General features: G+C 41.3%; 1 long non-coding RNA gene across 1 annotated transcript; it reads right to left on the reverse strand.

Annotated features, from left to right (window-relative positions):
- Positions 1-2,137: 2,137 nt before the first annotated feature.
- LOC125437491 lies at positions 2,138-12,915 on the reverse strand. Its single transcript, XR_007245226.1, has 3 exons — positions 12,905-12,915; positions 12,674-12,679; positions 2,138-2,320 (listed from the first exon to the last, which is right to left on the reverse strand). It is a non-coding gene; the product is annotated as an uncharacterized LOC125437491 (long non-coding RNA).
- Between the last annotated feature and the right edge of the window lie 1,168 nt (positions 12,916-14,083).

Genomic DNA, 14,083 nt, shown 5'->3' on the forward strand with positions numbered 1-14,083 from the left:
CTGATGAGGATGATGAAGAAGAGTTTGGATTTATATCCCCCCTTTCTCTCCTATAGGAGACTCAAAGGGGCTTACAATCTCCTTGCCCTTCCCCCCTCACAACAAACACTCTGTGAGGTAAGTGGGGCGAAGAGAGCTCCAGAAAGCTGTGACTATCCCAAGGTCACCCAGCTGGCATGTGTGGGAGTGCATAGGCTAATCTGAATTCCCCAGATAAGCCTCCACAACTCAGGTGGCAGAGCTGGGAATCAAACCTGGTTCCTCCAGATCAGAGTGCACCTGCTCTTAGCCACTACGCCACTGCTGCTCTGAAGGGAACTCTGACTACCAAAAGCTCATGCTCGAAAACATCTTGTTTGCTTCTAAGGTGCTGCTGGAATTGATTATAGATTTTCTATGGCAGGCCAACATAACTTCCCTCTGAGATTAGCGCTTTCCCTATGTCACTGTTGTTTTGTTGTTGTGTGTGTTTTTCCTGGAAGTGATGTGACACTGCAGCTGGCATTGCATTGTAAAAAATATTTTCCCCACTACACTCACAGTGCACAATGGGAGTGGTGGGCAAATGATGTCTCACCCTGACTAGAGGCTTGTATGATGTAAACATCATCACTCCCCCCAAAAATCAGTTTTTGATAAGTGGTTGAAATTTCATTACACTGTTTTGCACACGTTTTGCACAGAAACATTATAATTGTTTTCCTCACTGGTCCAAAGTCACCCAATGAGCTTCCACAGCAAGATGGGGATTTGAACCTTGGTCCCCCAGACCCTATTCTAAAACTCTAACCTCTTTACCATACTGGCTTTCATAGGCTGATTACCCACTGCCGGTGTTCTTTGGCCTTGCCCCACTCTGATGTGAAAAGCCACTCCAGCAGTGTGTGAAGCATGCACAAAGCAAGAGGAAGCATGTCAGGACAAGACATCTTGCCCCAACGTGCCTCTTTTCTTGGTGAGTCACAAACAGGAAGTGTGTCAGCCCAAGATTTCTTGCCCTGGCACACTTCCTGTTCCCGGGTAATCGGCCATAGTGTGGCTACTGTAGTGTGACCAGACGTCCCGCTTTTGGCGGGACAGTCCTGCTTTTACCCAATTTGTCCCGCGTCCCATGGAGTTTTTTAAATGTCCCGATTTTTGGAAGGCTGCCGCACTGCCTTCTGGGGCACTCCCGGTTCACCCCAGAACAGTGGGGCAGCCTCCTGCGCTGCCGCACTGCCTTCTGGGGTGCTCCTGTTTCCCACCCAGTGACAGGGCGGGAAACCAGGGAGCGCCCCAGAACGCAGTGCGGCAGCCTCCCACACTGCCTTCTGGGGCGCTCCCGTGCCTGCGTGTCCTGCCTTAAAAAGGTGACAATTTGGTCACCTTAGGCTACTGTTGAACAGTATCAACAAGCTACAGACGCTGCTTTTTATCATTTTGGGATTTTTTAAAAAAGCTGTATTTTTTTAGAATTACACATCTTTCTTCAAACCTAGGGCTCTTTTCACATTTGTAGAAAGACCTGCCTTGCTTGTTCACATCCCTAGTCACCAGATTTAAGTATCCTCAGATTTGGTCAGATTTGCTGTTTGTATATAGTTGATTACCCATCATAGTTGATTACCCATCATAGTGGAAAAAGACATGAGAGAGGCAGAATTGCTGTTTCCAGTGGCAGCCACCTTCACCCCCAGAGCTAGTTTAATACTTTTAGTGAACAGAACAGAACAGAACAGAACAGAAAGCCTTTATTGGCATATTAAAAAACACAATAGCTACAAAGCAAACCAATACAGCAAAACACATCCAATGCAAACCCGCATGACACATCGATCCATGTTCTCACCTTCAACAAAAAGAAAGCCCCCAGTTCTCATTCCACTTGGCCCAAACCACCCAACAACAAGCAAATTCTGTCTGCATCATACTGGCCACATTTGTTATAATTACTATTAGCAAGAGACAGAAATTGAAACACATATTAAATCTAAAATTAATACCACAGATAAACATTTCAGAGCTGCCAGGAGATTATTAAATTCCCTGCGCTTAATATATTATAGGTATAGCAATAAAATATTAAGAGCTAAGGTATGCGATACAAGGAAGAGAGAGTTAACTACTTATGCTCTAAACATACTTAGACCCACATTGCTGGATTATTTGTATCTACTTATTTCAAAGGGAGAGAAAGTTTGCCACAACTTCAGGGTTAGTAGTCATTCGTGAAGAATTGGAATTGCAACCAAGTCAGCAGGGGCCATGGTGAGTAGTGGTGTGGAATTTACATATCGATCTCTGACTCCCTTGGTTCTTGAGCAGTGAAACAGAGAATGGGCTAAATACTTTTAGTGCAAAATATGGAGCTTGAAAGATGGAAAGCATTGGATTTTGTATATATATATATTTTAAAAAACACTTCTCTGGCAAGAAGTAAATACTTTGGATTCAGACCATGGCAATAATAGTCACAATGAAAAAAACTGCCATACAGTTTCAACCAGAATTTAATTAGTCTGTTTCATAAGCAATTGAGAAAACCCATAAAGATGCCCCAGTGGCAGCCCATGAGAACCTCTGAGCCAAACCGAAAGTTATTTTGTCACGCAGAAGCTTAACAGCAAAACGCTGTGGTTTTTATTATTATTTTTCGAGCTGTCTTGCATTTTGTTCAGGGGAGGATGACACAATTGCTGCAGATTAATTTGAGAGATGGGGATCAAGGGACACACAGGGAAAGAAAATACAGTGATAAGAATCAATGTGTTTATTTTAATCTATGTCAGTTCCACATGCGGAACACGCTGTCCAATTCTGCTTTCTCAAAACAAATAGTACACAGCCAGAAAAGAAACAGAAAAAGGGTAGCCAAAAAGATCAAGAGGTGGGTACACCTTTGTAGCAAGGACAGAATAAAGAGGGATCCCAGCAGTATTTGGTAAAACTTAAGAGTGATTCCACACAGTATGTTTACAAGGAGTTGCAATCATTATAAATTAACTGATTCCCCCTTTTTATTAATGGAAAACAAATTCATTCATAATGACTGGAACGTGTTATAAATATGCTGTGCAGAATGAGCCTTCGAAACACCAAAACAAAATTGACTAGTTGCACATTCAGAACAGACAATATAAAAAAATTCTTCATACAATTCTTAATTACCAAATGGAATTGACTACCCACAAATCCATGGTGTTGAATGACTTTCTTGGATGGCTTTAAAGTGAATGAAAATCCCTGCTGCTGTGACTCAAATGGATTTGTCTGGCTCCTTTTGAAAACAGAAAAGTGGATTATGCATGCATTTGTCTCATTCAGTAAACTAAAACCTGTATTATACAAATTGAAAAGCTGGGAGAGAAAGTCTTACATTATTGTACTAGATGACTTAAAAGCAACCACTCCAATATGTATTTATGTGCAACAATGCCATACTGCCTTTCCCCACAAACATGGGTTCAGAATGGCTGTTGTGGGTTTTCCAGGCTGTGTGGCTGTGGTCTAGTAGATCTCGTTCCTAACATTTCGCCTGCATCTGTGGCTGGCATCTTCAGAGGTGTATCTGGACACAGTGTGTAACAGATTTCCTGTAAGGAACCAGAAAAGTCCAGGCCAACAGTAACTTTAAAAGCTCTTTATTGACTGGCAATCATGATCTTCTACAGACAATGCGGAATCTGATCAGACTCTCCCCAGCTGCCGCTTTTACGGGCGAATGTTTTCCCGCGGAAATCCCAGCCCAAAACAACCCTGCTTTCCCATCCCACTATTCCCACCAAGACAGAGATTCACACAGAACAGAAGCAGAAATGGCAAGCACGCAGCAAGGTTAAGAAGGAGATACAGACTGGTCTGAGCATAACGCCCAGATGCAGGAATGTAGACTCAAGGTTGACTTCAGGCTGTTAGCAAACCGAAACAACCTTCCCTCTGTGATACACCTCTGAAGATGCCAGCCACAGATGCAGGCGAAACATTAGGAACAAGATCTATCAGACCATGGCCACACAGCTGGGAAAACCCACAACAACCAGTTGAATCTGGCTGTGAAAGCCTTCAACAATACATGGGTTCCGAATGGTTGACAATATGTACCAAGGCAGTAAGACCACAGTGGACAGTACCAGTTTTGAAAACTGTGCATACCATTTCAGGCACAATGAAATCAGCAATACCAAATAATCAAATGACTGCTGGGGATGAAATTAGTATTTTTAAAAGTATTTTTAAAAAGTGGTTCAAAGAGCCGAGGATATCAGCAATTCTTAGCTATTTAATATATATGTATATATATAATCACACATTCACATAGGCTCATTCCGCACACGCAGAATAATTCACTTTCAAGCTGCTTTCAGGGCTCTTTGAAGCTGTGCGGAATGGCAAAAACAGTTGTGAAAGCAGCTTGAAAGTGCATTATTTTGCATGTGCGGAATGAGCCATATATATTTATATGATGTCAGATAAAAACTCTGAGGTCTGTAGGGCAAAATGCAACTGGAATGAGTCAAAATTGGTGTGTGAATGTCAGCATAATTAAACATTTTTGCAAATGACTGTAGATTTACTGTTATTTACCCTTCCTTGGCATAATAATACGAAGATTTTTCAAGTAAATGAAAAAATAATGTTTACTGTTTGCTAACAAAGGGACTTTTTTGCAACACATTTTTTTAAAAATAAACATTGGGGCAAAACACTGCTGAAACTTGGATCAATGAGCATTTGGCCCCTGATCATTTTGTAAGATGAATTAAGATCCATTGAGTAGAGCAGGAAGGACTTAATACTGAATGGCCTCCATCCAACAAAGTGACTCTTCTTTATAACTATCCTATGAACATTTACATGGGAGCAAATTTCCCATGATTCTTATTTCTGTATAAGCACATATAAGAATTGGCCACCAAATACCATCAAAATAATTATTTTCAATAGAGCTAAAACACTTTCTTTGCATTGGGTCAAAAATTATTGCCTTTATTTGTAGTCAGTTTTGGAATTAAAAAAATATATTATTAAAATTTTGTTGAACAAAAACATTGTTTGGGTGACTATTTTCCTCTGAAGATTTCAGTACATTCTACAAACACAAAACTCCATTCTATTGATGTGAAACAGAACATAAGATTAGAAAAAAATAGTTGTATACACTACTTTTCTCTACCAAAAGCAGTTCAAAGTGGCTTAAAAGCCTTTTCTTCCCTTCCTTACACCTTGTGAGGCTGAGAGAGTTCTGAGAGGACTATGACTGACACAAGGTTTCATGTGGAAGAATGGGGAATCAAATATGAGTCTCTAGATTAGAGTCTGTTGCTCATGTTGAGTTGTGTGGAATCAAACCCAGTTCTCCAGATCAGAGTCTGCCATTCTGAACTACACCATGCTGGCTCTCCAAACTGGCATTTGGAATAACTTTGCTTCTGTCCATGGTGCTGAAAAGTGCCATTAAGTCACTCAGGCCATTTCCGAGATTGTTTCCTTATCGTATTCTGGGACGGGATAAACGCCGTCCCCAGGGAGCCATTCGCACAGGCGGCACTGCTGCTAAGCAGCAGCGCCGACCTGGTGTCGCTCCCCCTCCCGCAGGGCGGCGTCAGGCCACCCTGAAAAACAACCCTTTAAAAGGTTGTTTTCCTCGACAGCGCAGTTCTTTAGCCGGGTGCTAACAGCACCGCCGGAACACACTGTTTCCCTTCCCCGCCCCACTCACCTTGTCCTCGCCATCGGCCTGCTGGTCAGTCAAGCCCTGTCCACTGTTCCTCCCACCCTGGAGGTCGGAGGGCAGGGCATGGGTCAATGGCCAGCAGGCCGATGACGGGACAAGGTGAGTGGACGGGAAGGGAAGAGTATGCTCCACGCGAGCTTCTGCCGCCTGGTTGCCCGAGGCTGCCCGCGATGCTTGTACGCGAGACAGCCGCCCACGCCGCAGAATTTTGCCGCATGGAGGCTCTCAACGTACGGGCGGAAACGGCCTCACAATTGATTTATGGTGACTCCAGGGGTTTTACAAAGCAAGAGGTTAACAGAGAGGATTTGCTATTGTCTTTTTCTGCATAGCAACCCTGGACTTCCTTAAAGGTCTCCCATCCAAGTACTAACCAGAGCCAACCTTGCTTAGCTTCCAAAATCTGATGAGACCAGGCTAGCCAGGGTCCACCAGACCAGACTTTTCATGTTACTTCTAACTATAAAAGCCCTCAAAACTAAAAACTGTTAATAAAATACACTTTGTTTCTGACACTGAAAAATATGGTTCAAATATGGCCCACGATATTTCTTGTGTTTGAAATAACCAATAAGAATAAAAGAGAGAGAGCTGAACAGCTAAGGCTAACCATTAAAGGCCCAATGTTCGTTCCAAAGCCCATTAAAATTCACTAGGATGTTCTACTTCAAAGCTCATTAAAATGAATAGATGCTGGGCTAAAGGCATCCTGATTGTGTAGATTTCATTCATTATTCGGGTGCTTGTGCACAAGAACTTGCAGGTTGGTTGTGTCCCAGCTTAACAAACATAAATTCATTGGAAAGACTGAGATTGATGTGCAGAAATCTATTAGCAAACTAACCCCCAACTGCTATCAAAATGAAATGGAAATGGATAGAGGGGGCAGCTAGAAACAGAAATAAACTTTGATTTTTTAAATAAACAAGAACAAAAGAGACAGACAATGCCAAATGGAGTATTCACACAGATTAAAAAAAGTTTACATAAGGGATATAGTTGGTTTGAAACCTCCATAGTTTTTTTTAATCTCAAGACTAAAAAGCCTGGTACGCTTCTGATTATATGGAGAGCATTAGAATATGTATAAGTACAAAATATGAAAAGAAGGGTCCATCCAAGCTGGCATTCTGCAGCCAAACAAATGTTTCTAGTAGTTCACAAGAAGGGCATGAATGCAAGTATCCGTCCTTCCCTGGTATTCAGAGGTATACGGATTCTGTTAAGCCATCATGATTATTAGCTATGTCTATAGTTTCATAAACGTATCTCATCACCTTAAATAGCCAGCATTCAGGAAAAGGAAGAATTGGCTCAAGAAAGTTATAGGGAATTAATTTACCACTTTCTCAATCACTTTCCCAGAAATCACTGTCTCAAAAATGTAGAATGCTGATATTTTAGCAGGGTGGGGCTTGTAAAGTTTCAGAATGTTTCACGAGACAGGGTTGTACAGCGGTTCATGTTCCACTCAAACATGGACATTCACTGGGTGATGCTGAGCAGGTCATACTTTCATGGCCTTATCTACCTTGGGAAGAAAAAATGGAGGAGGGGCAAACAATGTTGCAAGCAGTATTGGATGCCCATTAGGGAGAAAAGTCCAGGGCCCCTTCCGCACATGCAAAATAATGCATTTTCAAACCACTTTCACAACTGCTTGCAAGTGGATTTTGCCATTCCGCACAGCTTCAAAGAGCACTGAAAGCAGTTTGAAAGCGTATTATTCTGCATGTGCGGAATGAGCCCAGGACACAAATGGTTAAATAAATACAAACATTTATGGTAAAACTCTGTGTATTGCTATGTTGATACAATATTTCACCCCCATTTCTAATGGCACTAGCACAGGAGCCAGGATACAAAATGCCTGGGGTTTACTCAGCTTGGCTAACTGTACTAGACAGAGGGGAATTGGTAGTGCTCAGAAGATAAGACTATGCTCTTCATTTGAAATAGTTATCTAAAACAGCCAAAGAAGAAGAAGAAGAAGAGTTTGGATTTATATCCCCCCTTTCTCTCCTGTAGGAGACTCAAAGGGGCTTACAATCTCCTTGCCCTTCCCCCCTCACAACAAACACCCTGCTAGCCAGGGTGAATTGGTGGTGGGAGACTGAGAGAGCTCCGAGAAGTATGTGTGTGACTAGCCCAAGGGTCCACCCAGCTGTGCGCAGGTGTGGGGAGTGTACAGGAGGCTTTCAATGCTGAATTCCCCAGATAAGCCTCCACCACAGCTCAGGCGGCAGAGCTGGGAATCAAACCCGGTTCCTCCAGATTAGATACACGAGCTCTTAACCTCCTACGCCACTGCTGCTCCCTTTAGTCTTTAGTCCCCACATAAATAACTATTGGTGTTTAATCAACTATGCTGTTCATTACTAGTCTATTCACAATCTGGTACTACAGGGATTATGTTTGTCATCTCCTGGCTAGAGCTAAAAAGGATGTACCCAAAAGCAATTCAGTTTCTTGCTGCAAATCCCTTTCCATATACTTCAGAAGATACACAACATGCTACTGGACTTCACAAGCGTACAGACATGGCGAATCCTTTAGCAATGCACTACCAGTGCCGTAGCATAACCTGGAAGTAAATCCAGCTCAATGATCATTTGTAATCCACGCATTTTAATTACAGATTCATAAAGGTCAGAAAGGGTATTTTCACGCAGCTCAGAAATTGCTCCTTGATTATTCCACCGTGGGAAATGACAAATGGAAATGGATCGAAGAGCGTGTGCTGGTTTTTTTGCCTCTTAATTACTCTTGACGTGGGCTTGTTTATGAAGGGTCTGGATAGGTTCTCGCCTACCCTGCAGACTTCTGACCACTGGGGCACCATTAATGAACTAAGTGGCAGAAGGAGATTGGTGGAGACTGTGTTTCCTGTCCCTTATCTTCAATTTGATATTGATGAGCAGGGCAGATGGGGCTATTCCTGGGCTGCAGGGACTCCTCCGCACCATTCATCAGCTGATCGCAACCCCATTAGGAGAATATAAATTGATCTGAGGCCACTAATCTTTTTTTAATAAGCCTCATTATTTTTCAGAAAGAGGCAATATTTTAACACCACTCTCCTTGGAGTGTCTGCAGATTGTCCCACTTTAAAAAAAAACCCAAAACCCCAGAAGGCCTAGAAATATTTTAACCCAAGGAAATAATGAATAAAATAAGAATATGAAATAATTTGGGGATAAAGTAGAGGGCAAATGCCCCAGGAGGTTTGGGAAGGCTCCTATGCTTTGGTCACAGCAATTGAAGTGAAACAGTAATTAAACAAGATGCACATGTAGCTCCTAGATAGGAATAGAATGAGGCAGGAAGGATGGAGCCACTAGAGGCAAAAGGGTGCAGGAAGCAGAAAAGGGAAGCGTAGCTGTCCTGCTGGTAGCTTGGATTTTAATTATAGGCTAACACCTTTTTTCAAGTAACTATGATGTGTGTCTGGAATCTCGTAAAGGAGCGAGAGTTTTGTTCTCAGTTGTAAATTTTAGAATGTATTGTTTCAGAGCTCTGTTTGCCTAGTGGGGAGAGCTAGCATTGTGGACTGGTTCAGAGCTCTAAGAGTGAACTCCGATCTGGAGAACCAGGTTTGATTCCCCACTCCTACGCATGAGCGGAGGACTCCTATACTATGAACTGGATTTGTTTCCCTATTCCAACACATGAAGCCTGCTGGTTGACATTGAGTTCTCTCAGTTCCACCTGCCTCACCAGGTATCTGTTGTGGGGAGAGGAAGGGAGGGAGTTTGTAAGCCACTATGAGACTCCTTGGGATTGAAAAAAAGTGGAATATAAATCCAAACTCTTCTTCTCTTGGGACACTCATCTTTGAAGCCAGGAATGTGCACAGCTGGGGGTCTCCTGAAAATTCTGTAGTGGCTCATTCCGCACATGCAGAATAATGCCCTTTCAAACTGCTTTCAGTGCTCTTTGAAGCTGTGCGGAATGGCAAAATCCACTTGCAAACAGTTGTGAAAGTGGCTTGAAAATGCATTGTTTTGCGTGTGCGGAAGGGGCCAGTGTAGATTTTTGTAGAACTTGCCCAAACTCTGTTAAGATTGGGCACTAAATAAATAACAGTGCAGCTAAACATACTTGAGTCAATTTTGACAGGACAAAACATAAGGTTTTGCCTAATGTGAAATCTCAGACAAACTGGAAATTATTTTTTGGGGAAACTATGACAGAGGTGATAGTGTAGGAGTTTCTGAGCTAAAATGTGTCCTGTGCTGTTGCAGAACTAGATCACTGGAGGCTCTCTTGGGCAACTGGTTGGGCAGTGTGTGAGATAGAGTGCTGGACTAGATGGACTACTGGTCTGATCCAGCAGGGTACATTTTATAAATAATGTTATACCTAATGCTAGGTATCCTTCCAAGCCTCCAAGTCATTACAGCCATCAATTTTTACAAATCATTTATTCAGAATGTAAATGTCATATGAGTTGTGTGGAATAATAACTCTAAGCACATTTTGGTTGTTTTTTTTTATTGTATGAACTCTACTTCTAATCTCTAGGTGTGGTGTTATTATTCTAAAGGAGAAGGTTTCATGGAATGGACCAGCTAATATAACAGGAAATTGGTTTAATTATTTGAGTAGAACAGAAGATGAACTTGGTGCTTCATAGCAGAGGCTGGATGTCAAATTGATAGATTTTTTTTTTAAAAAAAAACCCACAGAAGGTATTGATTACCGCCTGCTCCTTCCTTTTCATTTATCTTCATTTATAACAATTTAGAACGCCATTGTTATTATATGTATAATTGACATCTTGTGATAAAAATAGGTCAGACAGAAAGCTTTTCAAATTTGCTGACTATTACCTTTGGCCAGGGAGTGCTCTACATAATTACTATAGTGTGGAAAATCAATAAATAATTACAACATAATGGGGCTGCCATCTTAATCGCTTAAATTATAAAACACAACTTTGCAATACTCTTGTCTTAGGGGTAGAATGGACTTTTTGGAGAGTTTCACATACACACACCAGCTTCAAATGGCCTTTGAAGGGCAAGAAGAGGCATGAGTAATAAACCCCAATTAGGAACTGTCAAAGATAGCAAGCCAGCAATGGCGCTTCCTACCAATGTTGGTGCCATACTAAAGATGGATCTTGGAGTCTCTCATTACTTGAAAGGCACAGAAATACAATTGTTATATCTTCCCTCATCTGTTTTTAAACTGATGCTCAGGTTCTCTCAATATTCGTTCCTTTGTAGGCACTGATGAGGATTTCCTCCTTTTAGTGACTGTATAGTCAGCTTTTATTGCATATCTCAGTTGTTTCTCAAATAGGTTGTGATCCCTACTTTGTGGGTAGCCCCACTATGTGGCTTTAGCCATTTGCAAAGTGATCAGCCAGGTTTTTTAATCCAGAAGATTTTTTTATTTTAAAAAAAATATTTCAAAGTCTAGGGCTCCTTCCGCACATGCAGAAGCTGTGCGGAATAGCAAAATCCACTTGCAAACAGTTGTGAAAGTGGTTTGAAAACGCATTATTTTGCGTGTGCGGAAGGGGCCAAAGAATAAGATACAGAGGGAGAGGGAAACCAAAACAAGAGCATGACAGCCAGAAGCATAACATTCAAAGTCAAAAAACTTTCTAAGAATGGCAAAAGAAAATTGCAAGATAGAACTGGACATTCTAAAAAACTAAATAGGCAGCAACTCCAAAATCTCATTCTCCAAGCTATACCCTCTAGTGATGAGCCAGGTTAAAATGCTATCGAATGATATGAAAAGTCAGTTTGCAACTTCTACTTTCATGTCAAAACTTTGGCCCCTCCCGCACACACAAAATAATGCATTTTCAAACCACTTTCACAACTGTTTGCAAGTGGATTTTGCCATTCCGCACAGCTTCAAAGAGCACTGAAAGCAGTTTGAAAGTGCATTATTCTGCATGTGCGGAATGAGCCTTAATGAGGCCAGCAAACATAACTTGTGGTCCTCTATGGCTCCCACTATCTTCTGCAGAACAAATAAGTGAGACGTGGGCTCCGTGCAACAGATGACAAAGAAAAACCTCCCTTCAGGCCACACAGTACAGTCATCACAGTTAAATTATAAAACACAAATACAGTTGCCTATAACTTTTGACACAGGGTAGTGCAGCTTTTACTAGCAGGAGACTGGTGATGGGATTCTAGTAATATCCCTTCTGTTCACTGCCTTCTCCATCATCATAGGCAATGTGATGGTGCTGGTAAAAGAATGTGTTTTACATGAGGCAAAAGAATAGCAGCTCCTGGTGTGACAGTGAGCAGATGGTACCAGCACACTATTCATTATTGGGCTGCATGGCTGACTGTACACATTAAGTTGCCATTAGAATCAGTTCCCACTAATCAGAATAAGGCTAGAAGGCAGCCCAAATGTAGCTTACTAGCCATTAGACAGATTTGTCATTTTTCTAGCAAAAGCTATATTTTTTTTATCAACATGCCATTTCACAAAATTGATATTTCAGCAGCCAAGATCCTATATTAAGGGAGAGAGCTCTTTCCATTATTACATTGAAAAGATATCAGCCACTGGGAAATGAGGTAAATAAATGCACGCTGTATTGATGCATTTAAACATTTAGCAGAGAGGAACGGCAGAATCTATTACTCATTTGCATATGTTAATTTTTTTTAAGGGTGCAAATTGTCTGCCATGTTCCTCCTCTCTCCCCCTGCTTTGCCAGCCCTTTAGTACCAGAGATGTGCTGCCATACTAACCCATGTGTGTTTCCTTTATATTTATCCAGCTGTTAATGTCTTCCCTGCTGCTATGGACAGAATATCCTCTTGAAAGACATCCCTGTTTTCTTTTGAACATATAACACTGCCTTGGCCCAATTGGCCCAATTAGTTCAGAATGCTGACCAAGAGTTCAGCAAGATCTCAGCCCTACAAAGGGGGGGATGCATTATTGCTTTTCAGTGAGAGATTCTGGGGACTCAACCTATGACTTTTTGTGTATGTGCTTTATTGTTAAGCTATGGACCCTCCCCAAGTGACTTCTAGAACTCAGCTTCTAGTCTCTTCAGTCCTGCAACTCACATTCAGAGCACAGGTGTGTGTTGTAAGGAGTAAAGAAACAGTTGTTTCTATACAATATGGAAACAATTAAAATCCTATTTCCTCCACCGAGGACCAAAAGTATGGCTCATTCCACACATGCAGAATAATGCACTTTCAAACTGCTTTCAGTGCTCTTTGAAGCTGTGCGGAATGGCAAAATCCACTTGCAAACAATTGTGAAAGTGGTTTGAAAACACATTATTTTGCATGTGCGGAAGGGGCCTATGTTTACTGATGTGTTTATTGATGGTTGTTGTACAGTGTTATGTTTATTGATGTTGTTATGTTGTTGTACACTGCCCTGAGCCTTTCAGGGAAGGGCAGTATATAAATTAAATTACCATACTATACCATACCATTTTTATCCCCTGACCAGTGAGCTTTTTAAAGTCATGCAATCTCTGAGCCATTTCCCTAAAAAGATGAAAGGAAGATATCATCCAATGTCCTGATTGGAATATTTAAAACCCAGCTTGGTGTCCCATGAACGTCCTCCTACTTCACTTTATGACTCTGATTGTCCTATGAGATGTAAAGAACCTCAAGTAGTATTCCCTGTCTCAGGGGATAAATGGGGTTCAATTCCTTGTTTTAACATTCCCCCCTGTAAGAAAACAATAGTCAACAACCAGGGATACTAGCCCTTTTCAGTTGTTATATTTATGGTGCTCCAACTTGGCATAACAGGACAGTGCACTATTCACGATCTTTTCCTTATGGCTCATTCCGCACATGCAGAATAATGCACTTTCAAACTGTTTTCAATGCTCTTTGAAGCTGTGCGGAATGGTAAAATCCACTTGCAAACAGTTGTGAAAGTGGTTTGAAAATGCATTATTTTGCGTGTGCGGAAGGGGCCTATAGGGTCAATAAAAATAACATCATGGATCAAAACATAGCATCAGCATAGCTTCATAAATCATAACATAACAACAGAAATCATAGCATCATACAACAATCATCAATAAACACATCAGTAAACATAGGATCAATAAATATAACATCATGGATCAAAACATAGCATCAGCATAGCTTCATAAACCATAACATAACAACAGAAATCATAGCATTGTACAACAACCATCAATAAACACATCAGCATACATAGGATCAATAAACATAACATCATAACATCACAGCATAATGTCATAAATATAGCAAGACAGAACATTGTAACACCAATAAACACAGCATTATAAAAGCATAACATTACAAACAACAATAAACATATTGGTTCCCACCACATATTACAGGATTAGTTCATGATGATGGATAGTTGTGGAATGATCTA

Source organism: Sphaerodactylus townsendi, linkage group LG08 (assembly GCF_021028975.2).
Source record: "Sphaerodactylus townsendi isolate TG3544 linkage group LG08, MPM_Stown_v2.3, whole genome shotgun sequence".
Lineage (NCBI taxonomy): Eukaryota > Metazoa > Chordata > Lepidosauria > Squamata > Sphaerodactylidae > Sphaerodactylus > Sphaerodactylus townsendi.